This window comes from Zalophus californianus, chromosome 3 (genome assembly GCF_009762305.2).
Source record: "Zalophus californianus isolate mZalCal1 chromosome 3, mZalCal1.pri.v2, whole genome shotgun sequence".
In the NCBI taxonomy this organism is placed as follows: domain Eukaryota; kingdom Metazoa; phylum Chordata; class Mammalia; order Carnivora; family Otariidae; genus Zalophus; species Zalophus californianus.
The window spans coordinates 50,750,717-50,769,075 of NC_045597.1; the positions used below are offsets into that span (position 1 = coordinate 50,750,717).

At 37.9% G+C, this 18,359-nt stretch overlaps 1 pseudogene; it reads left to right on the forward strand.

Annotated features, from left to right (window-relative positions):
• Positions 1-4,530: 4,530 nt before the first annotated feature.
• LOC113920448 lies at positions 4,531-7,575 on the forward strand (annotated as a pseudogene).
• The last annotated feature ends 10,784 nt before the right edge of the window (positions 7,576-18,359 follow it).

An 18,359-nucleotide genomic window follows, 5' to 3' on the forward strand; every position in this document is an offset into this window, starting at 1 on the left:
TATCCAGCTGGTTGGCAGGAGCTAGTTAAGGATTCTAAGAGGGAGACAATGACATTTTCAAGTTTGAATTTCAGAAAAATCACTTTGGAAGCAGTGTGGAGAGCAGTTAGGAGGAAAATAAGACTGGATGCAGTTAGATCAGGTGGAGAACACTACTTAGTCTCCACACACAGTGGTGACTTCTTCAACCAAAGAGAGCATGGAAGAGAGTTTGGATTCCACCAACAATTTGGAAGTAGAGTCTATAGACATTCAGACACTGTTAGTGAAGGAAATGAAGGAAGCTTTGCTACAACGAGGCACCTGATGTGGGCAATCAGGTGAATGGTGATACCATTCATTTAAGTGAGGACAAAAAACAGGTTCAGAGGGAAAGAAAGTTAGTTCAGTTTTGGAAACGTTGCATTCAGTGCACCTTTGGGATATCTATATGGATGTATTTCAATAAGCAGGATTCTAGATAGATCTTAGAGCTCCTAGAACTCAGCAAAACTGATGTGTCACATTAGAAACTTTACTCACTCCTATAGACGATATTCATATTCTAGCAAAAGAAATAATAGTTATCATTTGCTGAGCACTTCTTTATATGAGTTATTGGGCTAAGAACCTCACACACATTACACTATGTAATCTGCAAAGAAAATCGATGTCAGTATTTTATACTTGTGTTATGTATGAGAAAAGTGAGGTCTGCCGATGTTATGCAATTTGCCCAGGAACACGTTATGCTGCAGCTGGGTTTCAATAATGCAATGCTCTTAATGACTATAGAATGCCAGAACCCTATATTTTGGGGCACCTGGGTGGCTCAGTCAGTTAGGCGTCTGCCTTCAGCTCAGCTCATGATCCTGGAGTGCTGGGATGGAGCCCAACATCGGGCTCCTTGCTCAGTAGGGAGTCTGCTTCTCCCTCTCCCTCTGCCTGCCACTCCCCCTGCTTGTGCTCTCTCTCTCTCTCTCTGTCAAATAAATAAATAAAATCTTAAAAAAAAAGAACCCTATATTTTAAAGGTGTTCCGAAAAATGCAGAATGCAGCTGTGTCCCTAACTCACCCCATGGATTGCCTCCAAAGAGCCTAGGAGTAAAAATAATCCTGAGAAAAAAGCCCCTTGTCTTTAGAAAATAAAGGGAAACAAAGTAAGGAGCAACCGTAACATTAATCTAACATCCAAGTGGAGGTTCCCAGGAGGCAATCACTTGTCTCCAAGTTCCCTCATTATCCATGTTTTCTACTTTGTATCTTCAGATATGACTCCTAGCCTGACTGGTTTAACATTTAGGTCCAACTTTCTTTCCTGCATTGAATTGTGGACTCATGGCAAGTTATGACTTAGCAATTCAGCACTTTCATGAGAGAGTTGACACATGAGCAACAGTCTTGCATCTGTCTCTTACAGGGTGTATGATCTTAGGCAAGTCATTTAACCTGAGAGTGACTGTTCTCATAATTTAATGGGAATAATACATCCAAGCTCTCTACTTCAGCAAAATCTCCTTCAAAACTACATATTAAAATACATTGAAAACTATAAAACACAAGTAGAACTGTAGATGAGCACCTAAGATTTTTTGTTTCCTCCTCTATAGTGTCTCAGTAACCTTCTATGTATAGTTTTCAAGGACAAACACCAGACTCAAAATTATCTGGTGTGATTTATTCCCTAATTTTGCTTTTCCTTGAAAAGACTCTGAGAAATTGCCTGTACTTTACAAAACAAAGAAAATACTATTTTCTTTTGCCTACTAAATTGCATAGCTTCCATCTTTCAAACTATTGCTCACAATCCAGTTATCAGTCTGTCTTCTCTGTTAAGTTTCTTGAATAAAAATGAATTTGATACACTGCTCCATAAAACAAAAACACTGGTATATTTCTCTATATACTTCATTACTATTTTTGGTAATAAAATGTAATGTTAAGCTATTGAGCTCTTAGTTGATTCATCGAACCTTGGTTCATTAACAGCTCCATTTATTAGTGACATAACTTTCATCAAATGATATCACTTCATCACTCCATTCCCTTGTCTATAAAATGAAGCTAACAGTGACATTTGACGCATAAGACTAAATAAGATAAAGAACATACAAAAGTCATTATGATGTCTGCCATAAATAACAGGTCAACAAATATCAGATAGTATTGTTCATTAATATCATTGGTATGTACTTTACATGTGCACAGCAAAGTGCTAGCATACTACATGTTCCGCTTTTTTAAATCTCTATTTTTTCTTGCTTCTCTTATCTTCCTTATATCCCATAACCTCATTTCATCATTCAGCAATAATGTCTTCTTGTTGCCATGTCTAGTCTGAAAATAAATGAGTTTCCAGCAGCCTCCCCCCAAATATGGAAGCATTCTGTAATCAGACTATTCTTTACATGGAACTCATTAGCAATTACCTTTGTGCATCATACCTCCATTAATATAGGGATATCATGTCTGTTTAGCCTTCTCAACAATTCTGAGATAGCTGCGAATGATCTCTAGTTCTTCAGATTTTTAACTGATGTCCTTATGTTCCTTCAATTTGCATGACCAGATCATGCTTCCTTATTTTCCTCTAATTTGTTGTAGCAACAACATCGAGTGTATATTTTATTTTTTTTAATTTTATTTATTTATTTCAGAGAGAGAGAGAATGAGAGAGATAGAAAGCACGAGAGGGAAGAGGGTCAGAGGGAGAAGCAGACTCCCTGCCGAGCAGGGAGCCCGATGTGGGACTCGATCCCAGGACTCTAGGATCATGACCTGAGCCGAAGGCAGTCGCTTAACCAACTGAGCCACCCAGGCGCCCCTCGAGTGTATATTTTAGAAGTTTTAGTAAATTTTATGGAATTGGGCCCATGCAATTATGCAGCTATATTCCTATAATCATTGTATAATTCAATCTTTTATACGTCATTTTCCCACAGTCTAATCTTTGCTTCAATCATGTGGCCTACTTTGACACCCCTTTCTCCCTCAGCCTTGCATGCACAGAAATATTACTTGGTCAGTATATCCATACTGAATCTACTTATCAGGAGCAGGTTCACCTTATCCAGGCTCACAGGAAAGAATCTATAAAACTGAAGTCATAATTTACTAGTTTCCAAGGAAAATAGCACTATGACATAATTCGGGATACTGGCATTAACACAATCATCACATTCTCTGGTTGACATTATACATAGTGAACAGAAAATCAGATGCCATGGAGAAATTATTTTCACAGCTACTGAACAAACATGAAGTTTCATGAGCAGAACACTATCTCGCTCAGCAGACTTACATAGACAGCAACATCCAGTCAAAGTTGCCTCAAGCAAGGGATCAAAGTAATAAAAATCAGAGAAATCAAATGGTTAAAAAGAACAGAGGAAAACCTTTATAAATGGGACTTGAGTTTCTGACAGTCAGCTGACAAAGGTTTCCTCCTCCATGGACAGTGTTTTAATGAGCCCAGCTAAAGAATCCCCTCTCTCTCTCATTCTGTCTCTCTTTCAGTCTCTTTCCATCTCTCTTTCAGTCTCTTTCCTTAGTTAGTCCTCCTACTGTAGGTGGACTTAATTCTTTCTTTAATTGTATTAAAATATTCAACTCAGAGTATCATTGTCTCCTTATGGCAATTTGGCATTTTTTTACTCTGATTTGACATCTACCTGTTGATTTTATTGTTCATCCCCATAAATGTAATCTTACTTCCTTCTTATAAATTCCTGGGGAAAGTATTATTTAAATTTTGGTAAGGATTCCAAACTCACAAGAGTTTAGTCTGAGAATATTAGACATCTCATAGGAATGTTTTCTGTCATTAGAAAAAAATTACACACACACATACACACACACACACACACACACCACATGAATGCTTTGGCATTATAAACAACTCAAAGACTGACTTGTAAAAGGAATCCACTTTGGGTTGGGGACATTTGTCTAAGCACGTTCCTGGCCTCTGTCTGTCTTTGACTCATCTTACTCCTAGGGAAGTGGCCTTTTTCAATTGGTAGTTTACAAAAGAATAACTATTTAGGCATACTCAGCTCAGCATTATCTTTCCTCGTTTGGGGAACAACCTTGCCTCCATGTCTAAGTGTTTGGTCTAGCTAACTAGGAGTGTGGTGGTAGGCATATGCCTAATTCTGGTAGGAGAAATTTGGTAGGAGAAACCACTTTACTAACAAATTCAGTCCTGCCCTCAAAGTTGGCCACAATGAATGTGCTCTTTTACCCTTACTTACTTTTAATATCTCAACTTACTCATAAACCGGGTGGGAGATGGGTATACAATTGGCTAGCCCAACCCTTGGAATTTCCAGATCCAGGGAAGGCTAAATTATTAGTACTCAATCCACAAGCCTATCAACTTCAGGTGACTTAGCAGCAAACTTTGGATCAACAATTTACTATTCAGCCTAGAGAAGATTCTAAATTATTTGTTTAAATATGTTTTATAGGGCGGCTTCCGCGTGCAACCGCCCGAGGCCCTGCCCCCGCCGGCAGCCCACGCTCCTTTGCTCCTGTCTGGCGGCGGCAGCATGGCGGTGGGGGCGGCTGAGGTGGCGGCGGCTGTGGTGGAGGTTGGCTCAGCCCAGCAGTTTGAGGAGCTGCTGCGCCTCAGAGCCAAGTCCCTCCTTGTGGTCCATTTTTGGGCGCCATGGGCTCCACAGTGTGCTCAGATGAACGACGTGATGGCAGCATTAGCCAAAGAACAGCCTCAAGTTTCGTTGTGATGTTGGAAGCTGAAGCCGTTCCTGAAGTATCTGAAAAATAGGAAATTCGTTCTGTTCCCACCTTTCTGTTTTTCAAGAATTCCCAGAAAATCGACCGATTAGATGGCGCACATGCCCCAGAGTTGACCAAAAAAGTTCAGCGCCATGCATCTAGCGGCTCCTTCCCACCCAGTGGTAACGAGCATCCTAAAGAAGATCTCAACCTTTGCCTGAAGAAATTAACTCATGCCGCCCCTTGCACGTTGTTTAGGAAGGGAACTCCTCAGGAGCCGCGCTGCGGTTTCAGCAAGCAGAGGGTGGAAATCCTTAACAAACATAATATTCAGTTTGGCAGTTTTGATATCTTCTCAGATGAAGAAGTTCGTCAGGGCCTCAAAACCTATTCCAACTGGCCCACCTATCGCCAGCTCTATGTTTCTGGAGAGCTCATAGGAGGACTTGATATAATTAAGGAACTTGAAGCATCTGATGAACTAGATACAATTTGCCCTAAAAGCTCCCAAATTAGAGGAAAGGCTCAAAGTACTGACGAATAAAGCTTCTGTGATGCTCTTTGTGAAAGGAAACAAACAGGAAGCAAAATGTGGATTCAGCAAACAAATTCTGGAAATACTAAATAATACTGGTGTTGAATACGAGACATTTGATATATTGGAGGATGAAGAAGTTCGGCAGGGGTTAAAAACTTACTCAAATTGGCCCACGTACCCTCAGCTGTATGTGAAAGGGGAGCTCCTTGGAGGTCTGGATATTGTTAAGGAACCGAGAGACAACGGTGAGGGGCTGCCAGTGCTGAAAGGAGAGAACTGGGGACTGTTTAACGCTTGGTGCCTGACTGCTGCAGGAAACCATCACAGCGGGGCCGCTCAGGACTCCGTTCTCAGACTGCTGCGCACCGTTAGGCTCGGTGTATCCCGCCAGCTCGTGCTAAATACATGTATGTTTTGTTCGTTTTTCATCAAACCAGAATGCAATAAACATCTTCAAATCCGATTTAAAAAAATGTTTTATAGGCCAGTGCACACATTTTTTTTTTTTTTTTTTGAAGTTGGAGCAGTGCAAAGCTCTCCACATGCCGTTTTAAGCACTAGTATGTTTCTGAGATCACACAGGTCTGAAGGACGCACTTTCCCTTCCCAAAGATATCCTTAAGCCAGACACTTTATTTAATTCTTTAGGAGCAATGTATTGAGGGAAGACTCCTGGGACCATTTTCACTTACACCACCGGCTTTTGTGTGAAGGGTGAGATGTGTTTATCTCCAAGACTCAGTTACTCCTGCCTTTGCTCTGGTTGCCCACGTCAGGTCGTACTGCTGGTAACAAAATCGTTTCAGGACCCTCGTGCAACAGTGAAGATAAAGTATAATAGAATTTTCTTCTTTTTAATGAGAAAGCTTTTCCAAGCTTGACAAAACAGTACTGTATGACCACTTGATTTTAGTCTTTATGAAGTAAATCTATTCCCAATCAATTCCCTCTGTTCACAGGTAGATTTAGCTTTTCATTAAGATTTGTTAGGATAGTGATAGTCAGTATTTGCCGAGTCTCCCAGTAAGACACTGAATTTATTGGCTATCTTTCCATCTTCTTTCAAGGCTGTTCAGCTTCAGCAAACAAATTTTAAAAAGTCATTTTTCCACTAAGAGAATGGTGTTGACTCCTTGTTAGAATTCTGATTACACAATACACCCTTTAATGGTAAATTTCAGAAGTAGATACAGTTGCCAAAATCTTTCTCATTTAATTTGATTAAGGTATTATTTTAAAAAAAGACTAATTCCACCTCCTCAGATCTCTTTGACATTCAGAGAACTCCCATACAACCGGTCAAGTGGTCGAACGAATGCTTTGAGTGGCAACCTCATCAAAAGAATATAATCAGGAAAATCATCACCGAATATTTCCCTTCAGAATATTCTGTAAAGAATGGGAGGATTGTGGGAAGTGAGGCATATGACTAGACTTTCCAGATGGTGATGAGGACCCTCGTTCATTGTTGACATTAATCAAGCATATAATAGCCTATAAATAAATATTATTTATTCCCAAGAACTCAAGCGTCCTTTACAACCCAATCTTTTCCCACTTAGAATCAAACCACAGAGGATGTGTTTAAGACAATTTTCTCTATACTGCTTCCCAGCTACGAAGGCAGCTTGCATGAGGGAATGTGGTATGCATGTGCGCTGCATTCACCCATCACATCTTCTGTATCATACTGCCTAGTTGTGGCATCTCCTGAGTCAGGTTCTTTCAGGGGTTAGGCTATGTGCATAAAAACAGGGGCTCAGGAAGTCGCAGACCACAGAGCCTTTACTTCAAGATTCCAGACATCTTCTAACAGCCATCAGTTAAAAATCTCTCCACATCCTCAGTTAGTGTAACTTTGGGGAAATAACCAGTCTAAAAAAGGACTAAGAAAGTAAGCTATCATGTGCAATATTGTTGTAACTTTAGACTGACCTTTATAATAGAAGAAGCAAATCATGTGTGGTGGTAAGGCTTGGGAGTAAAAAAAAAGTGAAGGTAATCTGTAAGGAAGGAGGACAGCATAAACTTCAACTGGGGGTGAAGTCCGCAAGAGATAAACTCTCAAAATGCCTTCCCCTGCAGGGCAGCTCTACCCCTATATCACCAACATTGATTCTAAGACAGCTGGGTTTTGTTTTTGTTTTTGTTTTTGTTTTTTACTCAGGAGTCCACTTCTTTCAGGCTCTTTGAAATCTTGGAGATAGCACTGTCAGCAGTAGATGAGATGAAGATTTACAGCTGGTGTCAGCAGCATATTAATGCCTTTGTGGTCTGTCGTGTCTTACGAGTTTCCACAGTGGTTCCACATAAATTTTGACTTAAGACATATTAGGATGGAGTAGTCTTTGGGGATACTGGAGATAAGTCCCTGAAGTCAGTTGGAGAAGGTGGGCAATGGGCAAAACATAGGGTTCCATAGTAGTCATTATAACTTCTTAGTGGTTAGGATCCAATAGCAGCTTAATCTACAAGAGTGCATGTTCCATAGAGTCATCTAAAGTTTCTCATAGCAGCACACTGACATTTTGGATTAGATCATTCTTTGTTGTGTGGGGATGTCCTGTGCACTGCAGGATTTTTTGGATCATCCCTGACCTCTGCCACTCAATGTCAGTAGCACTCACCTCTCCAATTGTAACAATCAAAAACGTCTCAAATGTTCCCTGAGTGGCAAAATCACCTCCATTTGAGAACCACTGGACTGAAGCAGCACTAGTTCATCCCACTGAATTTCCCATCATTTTATCCAGCAAAAAATATGCCCTCTATATCTATATCTACATATAGGTATGCCTATCTATATCTACATATATCTCTATATTTAGATGAACTGCTTTAAACTACTTTTTAATGATCAGTTTTTAAAAAAGTGTTCTACAGGGTAAAAAAAATTCTCAAAGTATAAAAATTCTTTGTTTGATTTTCAGATGCAATTAATAGAGTCAGCCAGGAGGTCTGTAAAACCCTTGCTTATAGTCTCTGATTCAGTTTTTTGGAAGGAAATTTCAGGGGACTTTAAGTTATGTTTACAAAGTTACAGAAGAGTAATTAACATACTTATAGGGCAATTTTAAAAGGACTTCTGTTTTCCTTCTTTCATTTAAACCTCACAATTATCCTAAGCAAGCATTGTTTTGAATCTGTATAGAAAAGTCTAAGTGACTTGTCTAAGAGCATATAAAAGAATTCTGGAGGAGCCAGAGAGCAAGCAAGCTCATGTCCTTTGACTTTAAAACCAGGCATCTTCCAACAGAATACTAGGTGCCTCTGCTAATGAAACTTGAGGCAGCAAGCAAAATGTTATCACTAGGATCAGAAAGCTCAGAGAGAAGGAGGGGATCGGTGTCTCTGAATTCATATGCCAGGTTGGGTAAGTTTGCTGGTTTCTTTTTAGTTGTGGTACAAAACATATAACATAAAATGTACCATCTTAGCCATTTTTAAGCACACAGTACAATAGACTTAATATACGCACATTGTTGTGCAAGAGATCTCTAGAGTTTTTTCATCTTGCAAAATAGGAACTCTCTATCCACTGAGTGACAACTCTCTTTTGTCCCCCTACCCTGCTCCTGGCAACCACAATTCGGTTTTCTGTTTCTGAGAGTATGATGACTTTAGATACATCTTATAAATGGACTCATGAAGTATTTGTCTATTTGTGATTGGCTTATTTCACTTCATGTAAGGTCCTCAAGTTTGTTCCATGATGTAGCAAATGGCAGGATTTCCCTCCTCATGGATGAATAATATTCCATTGTACACATATACACCACATCTATCCATTGATAAACACGGGTGGTTTCCATATATCTTAGCTACCATGTTTGCTGCTGCAATGAATATGGGAGTGCAAATATCTCTACAAGATCAAGTTTTCAATTATTTTAGATATATGCCCAGAATTGGGACTGCTGAATCATATGGTAATTATATTTTTAGGTTTTTTATTTTGTTTTGTTTTGTTTTGTTTTTTGAGGAAGCTCCGTATTATCTCCCATAGGAGCTGTACCATTTTACATTCCTACCAATAGTACACAAAGCCTATAAGTTCTACATCCTAGCCAACACTTTGTTAGTTTCTGGTTTTTTGATACTGGTTATCTATTTTCTGTTTTTTGATAGTGAAGTCATATCTCATTATGGTTTTGATTTGCATTTCCCTGATGATTAGTGATGTTGAGCATCTTTTCATGTGTTCCTTGGCCATTTCTAAATCTTCCTTGGAGACATGTTTATTCAGTCCATTGCCTATTTCTAAATAAAAATATTTGGGTTTTTTGATGAGTTGTAGGAGCTCTTAATATATTGTAGAGATTAGGGGTGCCTGGATGGCTCAGTCAGTTAAGCTTCTAACTTCAGCTCAGGTCCTAATCCCCAGGTCCTGAGATCGAGCCCCGACTCGGGCTCCCTGCTCCCTGGAGAGCCTGCTTCTCCCTCTCCTTCTGCTTCTCCCCCTGCTTATGCTCTCTCTTTCTCATGAATAGATAAAATCTTTTTAAAAATATATTGTAGATATTAACCCAATATCAGACAAATGGCTTGCAGATATTTTCTTCCATTATGTAGTTTGCCTTTCCACTCTTTTGATTGTTTCATATGCTACACAGAAGTTTTTAAGTTTGATGTAGTCTCATTTGTCTATTATTTTTCTTGTCTGTGGTTTTATTGTCATATCTAAGAGCTCATTGCCAAATTCAATCTCATGAAGATTTTTTCCTGTTTTCTTCTATGAGTTTTATGTTTTTTAGGTTTTACATTTAGGTCTTTATTCCATTTTGAGTTAATTTTTATTTATGGTTTAAGGTAAAGATCCAACTTCATGCTTTTGCATGTTAATATACAATTTTTTAACACCATTTATTAAAGAGATAATTATTTCCCCATTGTGTACCCTTGGCCTCCTTTCCAAAGATCATTTGACCAATATATGAAAGTTTATTTCTGGGCTATTTTGTCTTCACACCAGTACCATACTGTTTAGATTATGCTAGCTTTGTAGTATGTTTTGAAATCAGCATTGATGTTCTTTCTCAAGTTTGCCTATTTGGGGTCCTTTGACATTCCATATGAATTTTAGGATTTTTTTTCTATTTCTAAAATAATGTCATTAAGATTTATTTTGATAAGGATTTCATTGAATCTGCAGATCACTTCGAGGAGTATGCACATTTTAATAATGTTAAGCTTTCCAATCCATGAACCTGAGATATATTTTCTTTTATTTGTGTTTTCAATATCTTGCAGAAATTCTTTGTAGTTTTCAGTGCACAAGTTTTTTGAATCCTTAGTTAAGTTTATGTCTAAATATTTTATTCCTTTTGATGCTATTGTAAAGTGAATTGTTTTCTTAATTTCCTTTTGGGATTATTCATTGTTAGTATACACAAACACAAATGATATTGTGTGTTGATTTTGTATCCTGCAGCTTTGCTAAATTTCTTTATTAGTTCTAGAAGTTTTTTAGTGGAATCTCCTGGGTTTTATACATATGTCATCCAGCACAGATAATTTTATTTCTTCTTTTTCAACTTGGATGCCTTTTATTTCTTTTTGTTGCCTGAGTGCTGTGGCTAGGACTTCCAGTACCATGTCAAATAGAATGGCAAGAGTGTACATCCCTGCCTTGTTCCTGATGTTAGGCGGAAAGCTTTCAGTTTTTCACCACTGAGTATGATATTAGTTGTGGGCTTCTCATATATGGCTTTTATTTTCCCGAGGTAATTTTCTTCTACTACTAGTTTCTTGAGTCTTTTTATTATGGAAAGGTGTTGAATGTTGTCAAGGGCTCTTTCTATATTAACTGAAATACAGATCCTATGGTTTTTATCCTTATTCTGTTAATATGGTATATCACATTGATTGATTTTTATATGTTGAAGTAGCTTTGCATTCAAGAAATAAATCCTGTGTGATTATGGTATATGACCCTCTAAAAGTGCTACTGAGTTCAGTTTGCTAGTATTTGTTGAAGATTTTTACATCAATACTCATCAGGAACAATGGTCTATAGTTCCCTTTCCTTGTAATATCTTTGTCTGATTTTGGTATCAGGGTGATGCTGGTCTCACAGAATGAATTTCAAAGTGTTTTCTCCTCTTCAACTTTTTGGAAGAGTTGGAAAAAGATTAGTGTTAATTCTTCCTTAAATATTTGGTAGAATTCTCCAGTGAAGCCATCTGGTCTTGGATTTTCTTTACTGGGAGCTTTTTGATTATGGATTCAATCCTCTTACTCATTATATATCTGTTCAGATTATTTATTTCTTCTTGATTCAGTCTTGGTAGATTGCCTGTTTCTAAAACTTACCCATTCTTTCCCAGGTTATTCAATTTGTTGGCATATAAATGTTCATAGTACTCTCATGATCCTTTTTATTTCTATGGCATGAATTTTAATGTAAGCCCTTATATTTCTCATTTTATTTACTTGAATCTTCTCTTTTTGTTCTGACTCTAGCTAAGGGGTTTGTCAATTCTGTTAGTCTTTACAAAAAAAAAAAGCAACTCTTAATTTCATTGATTTTTCTACTGTTTTTCTGCTTTCTATTCCATTTATTTCTGCTCTAATAGTTATTACTTTATTCCTTCTGCTAACTTTGGATTTAGCTTGTCCTTTTTCTAGCTCCTTAAGGAAAGTTAGGTTACTTTTTTATTCTTTTTTAATGTAGGCATTTACCACTATAAACTTTGCTCTTAATACTCTTTTAGCTATGACACATAAGCTTTGGTATGCTATATTTTTGTTTTCATCTGTCTCAAGGTATTTTTTTTAATTTCCTATGTGGTTTCTTTTTTAACCTATTGCTTGTTCAAGAGTACGTTGTTTAATTTCCACATATTTGTGAATTTTCCAGTTTTCCTTTTGCTATTGATTTCTAGTTTCATTCCACTGCAGTCAGAAAATATACTTGGTATCATGTCAAACTTCTCAAATTTTCTTGTTTTGTGGCCTAATATGTGATCTATCCAGAGGAATGTTCCAGGTACACTTGAGAAGAACGTGTATTCGGCTATTGGATGGCATGTTGTTTGTGTGTGAGGTCTACCAGTTTTTGACTTAAAGCCTCTTTTTTCTGATAGAAGTATGGCCGTCCCTGCTGTGTTTTGGTTACCATTCACATGAAATATCTTTTGCTATCCTTTCAGTTTTAGCCTAGGTATGTCCCTGTATCTAAAGTGAGTCTTTCGTAAACAACATATAGATGTTTCTCGTTGTTTTTTGACTGCAGAGTTTAATCCATTTATATTCAAATTAATTATTGATAGGGAAGGACTTATTATTGCCATTTGTTTCTGACTTGCAGCTATTTTGTCCCTATTTTCCTCTCTTGCTGCTTTCCTCTGTGTATGTTGCATGTGTGTGTGCGTGCGTGCACGTGTGTAGCAGCATGCATTGATTCAGTCCCATTTTCTTGTGTGCATCTTCTATAAGGGTTTTCTTTATGGTTACCATTGGGGATTTCATAAGACATCTTATGGTTACAAATATATATTTCTAACTGATAAAAACCTCACTTCAATCATATACAAACACATTACACCTTTACGTCTCCACCCACTTTTTGTTATTGACATCACAAATTAAATCTTTTACATTTCATAGCGATCTACAGTTTTATAGTTATAGTTATTTTTATGCTTTCATCTTATATGTTCTAAATCTGAATTAAAAGTGATTTACACACCACTATTATAGTACCACATGACTTTGTATTTGTCTCTATATTTACTTTTAGTAAAGAGCTTCATATTTTTATATGTTTTTATGTTGCGGTGTAGTGTCCTTCTATTTGAACTTGAAGGATTCTCTCTGTCAGTTCTTTCAAGGCAGGTATAGTGGTGATAAACTCCCTTAGGTTTTGATTATCTGGGAAAGTCCATATTTCTCATTTTTTTTAAAGATTTTATTTATTTATTTGACAGAGAGAGAGAGAGAGAGCAGGGGGAGCAGGAGAGGGGGAAGCAGGCTCCCCTCTGAGCAGGGAGCCTGATGCGGGGCTCCATCCCATGGCCCTGGGATCATGACCTGAGCTGAGGGCAGCTGTTTAATGGACTGAGCCACCCAGGAGCCCCTCTCCTCATTTTTGAAAACCAGTTTTATTGGATATAGTGTTCTTGGTTAACTGTTCTTTTCTTTTAGCACTTTGAATATAATATCCCATTCTCTTCTGGTCTGTAATGTTTTCGCTGAGAAATCCACTGTTTATGAAAACTCTTTCGTACATGGAGATATTTTCCCTTGCTTCTTTCAAGATTCTCTCTGACTTTTCATAGTGAGATTAGATTACAGTGTTTCTTCATGTGGGCAGTCCTGTAAACTTTTTATTTATTTGTATATTTTTAAGTAAAATTGTACATATTATATGTAATACATGATGATGTGAAATATATATACATAGTAAAATGATTGCTACAGTCAAGCTAACTAACATATCACCTCCTGACATAGTTAACTTCTGTGTGTGAATGAAGAAAAACCTGAAAGCTACTCTCTTAGCATATTTTCAGTATCCAATACAGTGTTATTAATGATAATCATCATGCCAGGGCTTTAGATCTCTAGTATTCTCTTATGATCCTTTGTATTTCTATTGTATCAGTTGTAACATCTCCTCTTGCATTTCTGTTTTTATTCATTTAAGTTATCACTTTTTTCTTAGTCTAGTTAAATGTTTGTCAATTTTTTAAATCTTTTCAAAATGCCAACTCTTAGTTTCACTGATCTTTTCTACTGTTCTGCTAGTCTCTAATTTATTTCTGTTCTGGTCTTTATTATTTCTTTCCTTTTTCTAACTTTGGGCTTAATGTATTCTTTTTTAGTCCCCTGAGTGAAAAGTTAAGTTGTTAATTTGAGATCTTTCTTTTTTCTTACTGTAGGTATTTATCACTATAAAATTATCTCTTAAACCTGCTTTTGCTGCATCCCATAAGTTTTATATGTTGTTTTTCCATTTTCATTTGTCTCAAGGTATCTTTTGATTTCCTTGTAATTTCTTCTTTGACCCACTGGTTACTTAAGAATCTGCTATTTAATCTCCACCTACTTATGAATTTTCTTCCCATTATTAATTTCTAATTTCATATCTTTCAAGTCAGAAAAGGTATTTAATATGATTCAATCTCCTTAAATTTGCAAACGTTTATTTTGTGGCATAATATTCATTTTTATGGTTTCTATCTCTTTGTTGAACTTCTCATTTTGTTCATGTATTATTTTCCTGATTTTGTTTAGTTGCCTATATGTGTCCTCTTGTAGCTCACTGAGCTTCATTTGCATGATTACTCTGAAATCTTTGTCAGGCAGTTCGTAGATCTCCATTTCTTTGAGGCTGGTTACTGGTAGTTCATTTATTCCTTTGATGGTGTTATGTCTCCTTTATTATTTGTGATCTTTGTGGCCTTGAGTTGATGTCTGTGCACTGGGGCATGCCAGGAGCCTTTGTCCATAGGCTTCAGACTGGGACCAAGGGTCCCAGGCTGATGCTGGGGCAGGCTATCAACTTAGGGGCATAGTAGACAGCCTAGCACTTGAGACTGCGGGAGCTGGCCTGGGTTGTTACTTTTCCTCATTCCTTTTTTATTTTCTTCTCACTCAATCATTCTAAATGACTTGTCTTTGAGTTTGCTAATTCTTTCTTCCACTTGATCATATCTTATATTGAACCTCTCTGGTGAATTTTTTAATTCAGTTCTATTCCTCAACTCCAGGATGTTTGCTTCTTTTTTATGCTTCCTATTGACATGTTCATTTTGTTGATATGTTCATTTTGTTCATGTATCTTTTTCCTGATTTTGTTTAGTTATCTGTGTTCTCTCATAGTGCATTGAGATTTTCAAGGTGGTTATTTTGAATTCTTTATCAATTAACTCATAGATCTTTCTTTCTTTAGGATCAGTTTCTAGAGATTTATTTTGCTCCTTTGATTGGGCCATGTTTCTGGTTCTTTGTGCCTTCTGACTTATTTGCAATGATTTGTGCATTTGAAAAAAGAGCCACCTCTCCCAGTCTTTGTGGACTGTCATCATACCGGGGAAGAACTTCACCAATCATCTGGCTAGAGATTCCTGGAGCCTTTCAAGCCATATTTGATGAGGAGTATGGGGTTGTGTCTTTCAGTGCTTGTATTTCCCTATTTTTTTTTTTTTTTTTGGAGAAAGGATTTCTTTTCTTTTTTTTTTAAGATTTTATTTATTTATTTGACAGAGAGATGCACAGTGAGAGAGGGAACACAAGCAGTGGGAGTGGGAGAGGGAGAAGCAGGCTTCCCGTGGAGCAGGGAGCGTGATGCAGGGCTCGATCCCAGGACCCTGGGATCATGACCTGAGCCGAAGGCAGACGCTTGACGACTGAGCCACCCAGGCGCCCTGTATTTCCCTATTTAAGAGGTTGCTGGTTACTTTTTAGGAGCTTATACTTTCTTGCTGATTCTGGTATCTGTCTGTGGTTCTGAAGGCTCTCTGGGGCTTCAAGGAGCCAATGAGCTCTCTTTTATCCTCTCTGACCCCCAAATATCCAAAGTATGCCAGCTCCATCAGCACTCTGAGTCAAACGAGACAGAAACCAATTCTTCAAGAAGTCCCCTGAAAGCTGAACTGTTGGACATACACATTCCAGTCTTCTCTTTCCCTCCTGAGGTAGAAGCCATAAACTGGGCAGTTTTTCCTAATCCCTTTGAACTGTGCTAGCTTCTGTCTGAAGTGGTTGGAGGTACTCTGGTGCTGCAACAAGCCAATGAGCTCTCTTGTTTTCATCTGCCCCTCAGATCCAAAGTATACTGGCTCCTGGTCAGCGTTCTGAGTCAGCTGGGCAGCAACCAGTCCCTTGCGCAACCCCTCAAAAGCCAAAATGCTGGAAAAATATTAGGTTCTTCTTTTTCCCCTCAAGGAAGAAGCTGTAAGTTGGGTTTTTTTCTCCTGACTGCAGTGAGCTATGCCACCTTGGGGTAAGGGCTGATGTGGCTGAATCAAAATGGTTTTCCTTACCAGTTAAAATGCAGCTGTTCTTGGCCTTGAACTTGCTTGAAGTACTGATATTTCTTTTTTTTTTAAGATTTTATTTATTTATTTATTTATTTGAGAGAGTGAGAATGAGAGACGAAGAGAGAGCACATGAGGGGGGAAGGGTCAGAGGGAGCCGATGCGGGACTCGATCCCGGGACTCCAGGATCATGACCTGAGCCGAAGGCAGTCGCTTAACCAACTGAGCCACCCAGGTGCCCCGAAGTACTGATATTTCTTAACTAGTTTCTGGAATTCTAATAAGAGCTTTTCGGACCATATACTTTTGTCAAGTCAGTATCTCTGTGGGGGAATGACATCTGGGGCTTCTTATTCCTCCACCTTGCAGATGTTACTCCCCAGCTTGCTGGTTTTTTAAAAGAGCATATTGTTGTATTTAAAAGAATAACTTAATTTTTAATTTTTTGTCTTAAAAGATGGATGTGATTTCACATGGTATATACTCCCTGGTCTCAGAGCATATAATTCTGTTTCTTTTACCCTCTATCCAGAAGGAAATCAGATCAACTCTTTTTCAGATATAAAGATATGATTGATCAACAGAAATCTCATTTAATGGACTCAGCTCACCTAGAATAGAACAAATGTGGAAATGAAAAGAGGATTACAGTCCTATTCTAAATAATTACAGAAGACTCCAGTTACTATGAATTCAATCAAAATCTACTTTAGCTTTTGTGTACCCAAAGAGAACAGGAAAAAGAGGTTTGAGCACTTTCTCTGCAACTTACTGTGTGATCTTAACACAAGTTATTTCACTTTTCCTAATCTCCATTTCCTCATCTATAGAATGAAGATGATGACAGCATCTGCCTCACAAGTTTATTGTTTATTGTGGAGATTAACTATGATAATGAATAAGAAGTAATAGATGTTCAAAAATATTATCTATTACTATTAACTATGCTATGTAAATATCACTAACTTCACTACCAGATTCCCCCACTTATGCCACCATGATAAGAATAATTTCCAATGCAACAATTCTCCTTTCTACTAACCTGCATGATCATGTGTGTCCTATCTCAGGCTTAGGCTAATTAACACATGTTTACCCAAATGACTCTCCAGGTAATTCTGCTCACTGAAGCCTCTACCTTTGAAAATTTTTGTGTGTTTTAATATTAAAATGTGTCTTATACAAAATATACAAGTGACACTGCATCTCTTTTAGTACCCCTTCAAATAGTCTTTGCTAGCATTGCTAAAAAAAACTTTTTTTTCCTAAATAAACAAACTAACGGAAAAGAAATGGATTCTGAATTATATAGCCTCTGTACATTAGCCATAAGAAAGTAAAGCAGGGAATTTGGCTATCATTAAGTTAACTTAATCAATGACAACAGTGAAACTGAGTGGTATTAAAAAGAGCATTTTCTCTGAAGCTGAATAATCTAGCCTATTTAAACTGATCAAATTATCTGGAGATCTTGCCTGTTCTTCATTTTTGTGCCAGGTAGAAGCAAATACATTGAGTTTCTTGGAAAAATTTGTTACATTACATAACATACATTAATTATCTTACCACTAAATAAAAAATTACCCCTGAATTTAGCAACTTTAAATGACAAATATTTATCTCACAGTTTCCGTTGGTCAGAAGTTCAGGCACAGCTTGGCTGGGTCTTCTCCCTAAGGATATTTCACAAGGTTACAATCCAGGTGTCGACTGAAGCTGCAGTCATCTCATGGCTTGATGGGCAGTAGGACACATTCCTGACCTCCCTCATGAGACTGTCAACAGGTCTCAAGTCTTTGCCAGCTGTTGACCAGAGATGCCAATTCCTTGCCATGTCAGCTTCTCCATAGGGAAGCTTAGAATGCAGCAGCTGGCTTCCCTTTTGAGCCAGTAAAAGAAGGAGAGAGGGTGCTTCAGCTGGAAACCACAGACCTTTTGCAACTTCATCTTGGAAGTGACAACCCATTGCTTTTGCCACATGCTTTTCACTGGAAAAAAGTCATAAGATCCAGTCTCCTCACAAGGGTAGGGAAGTACCCAAGGGTGTTTATACCAGGAGGCAAGATCACTGGGGACCTTTAGGAGGCTCTCACACATAGATCAATAGGAAATGAGCAGGAA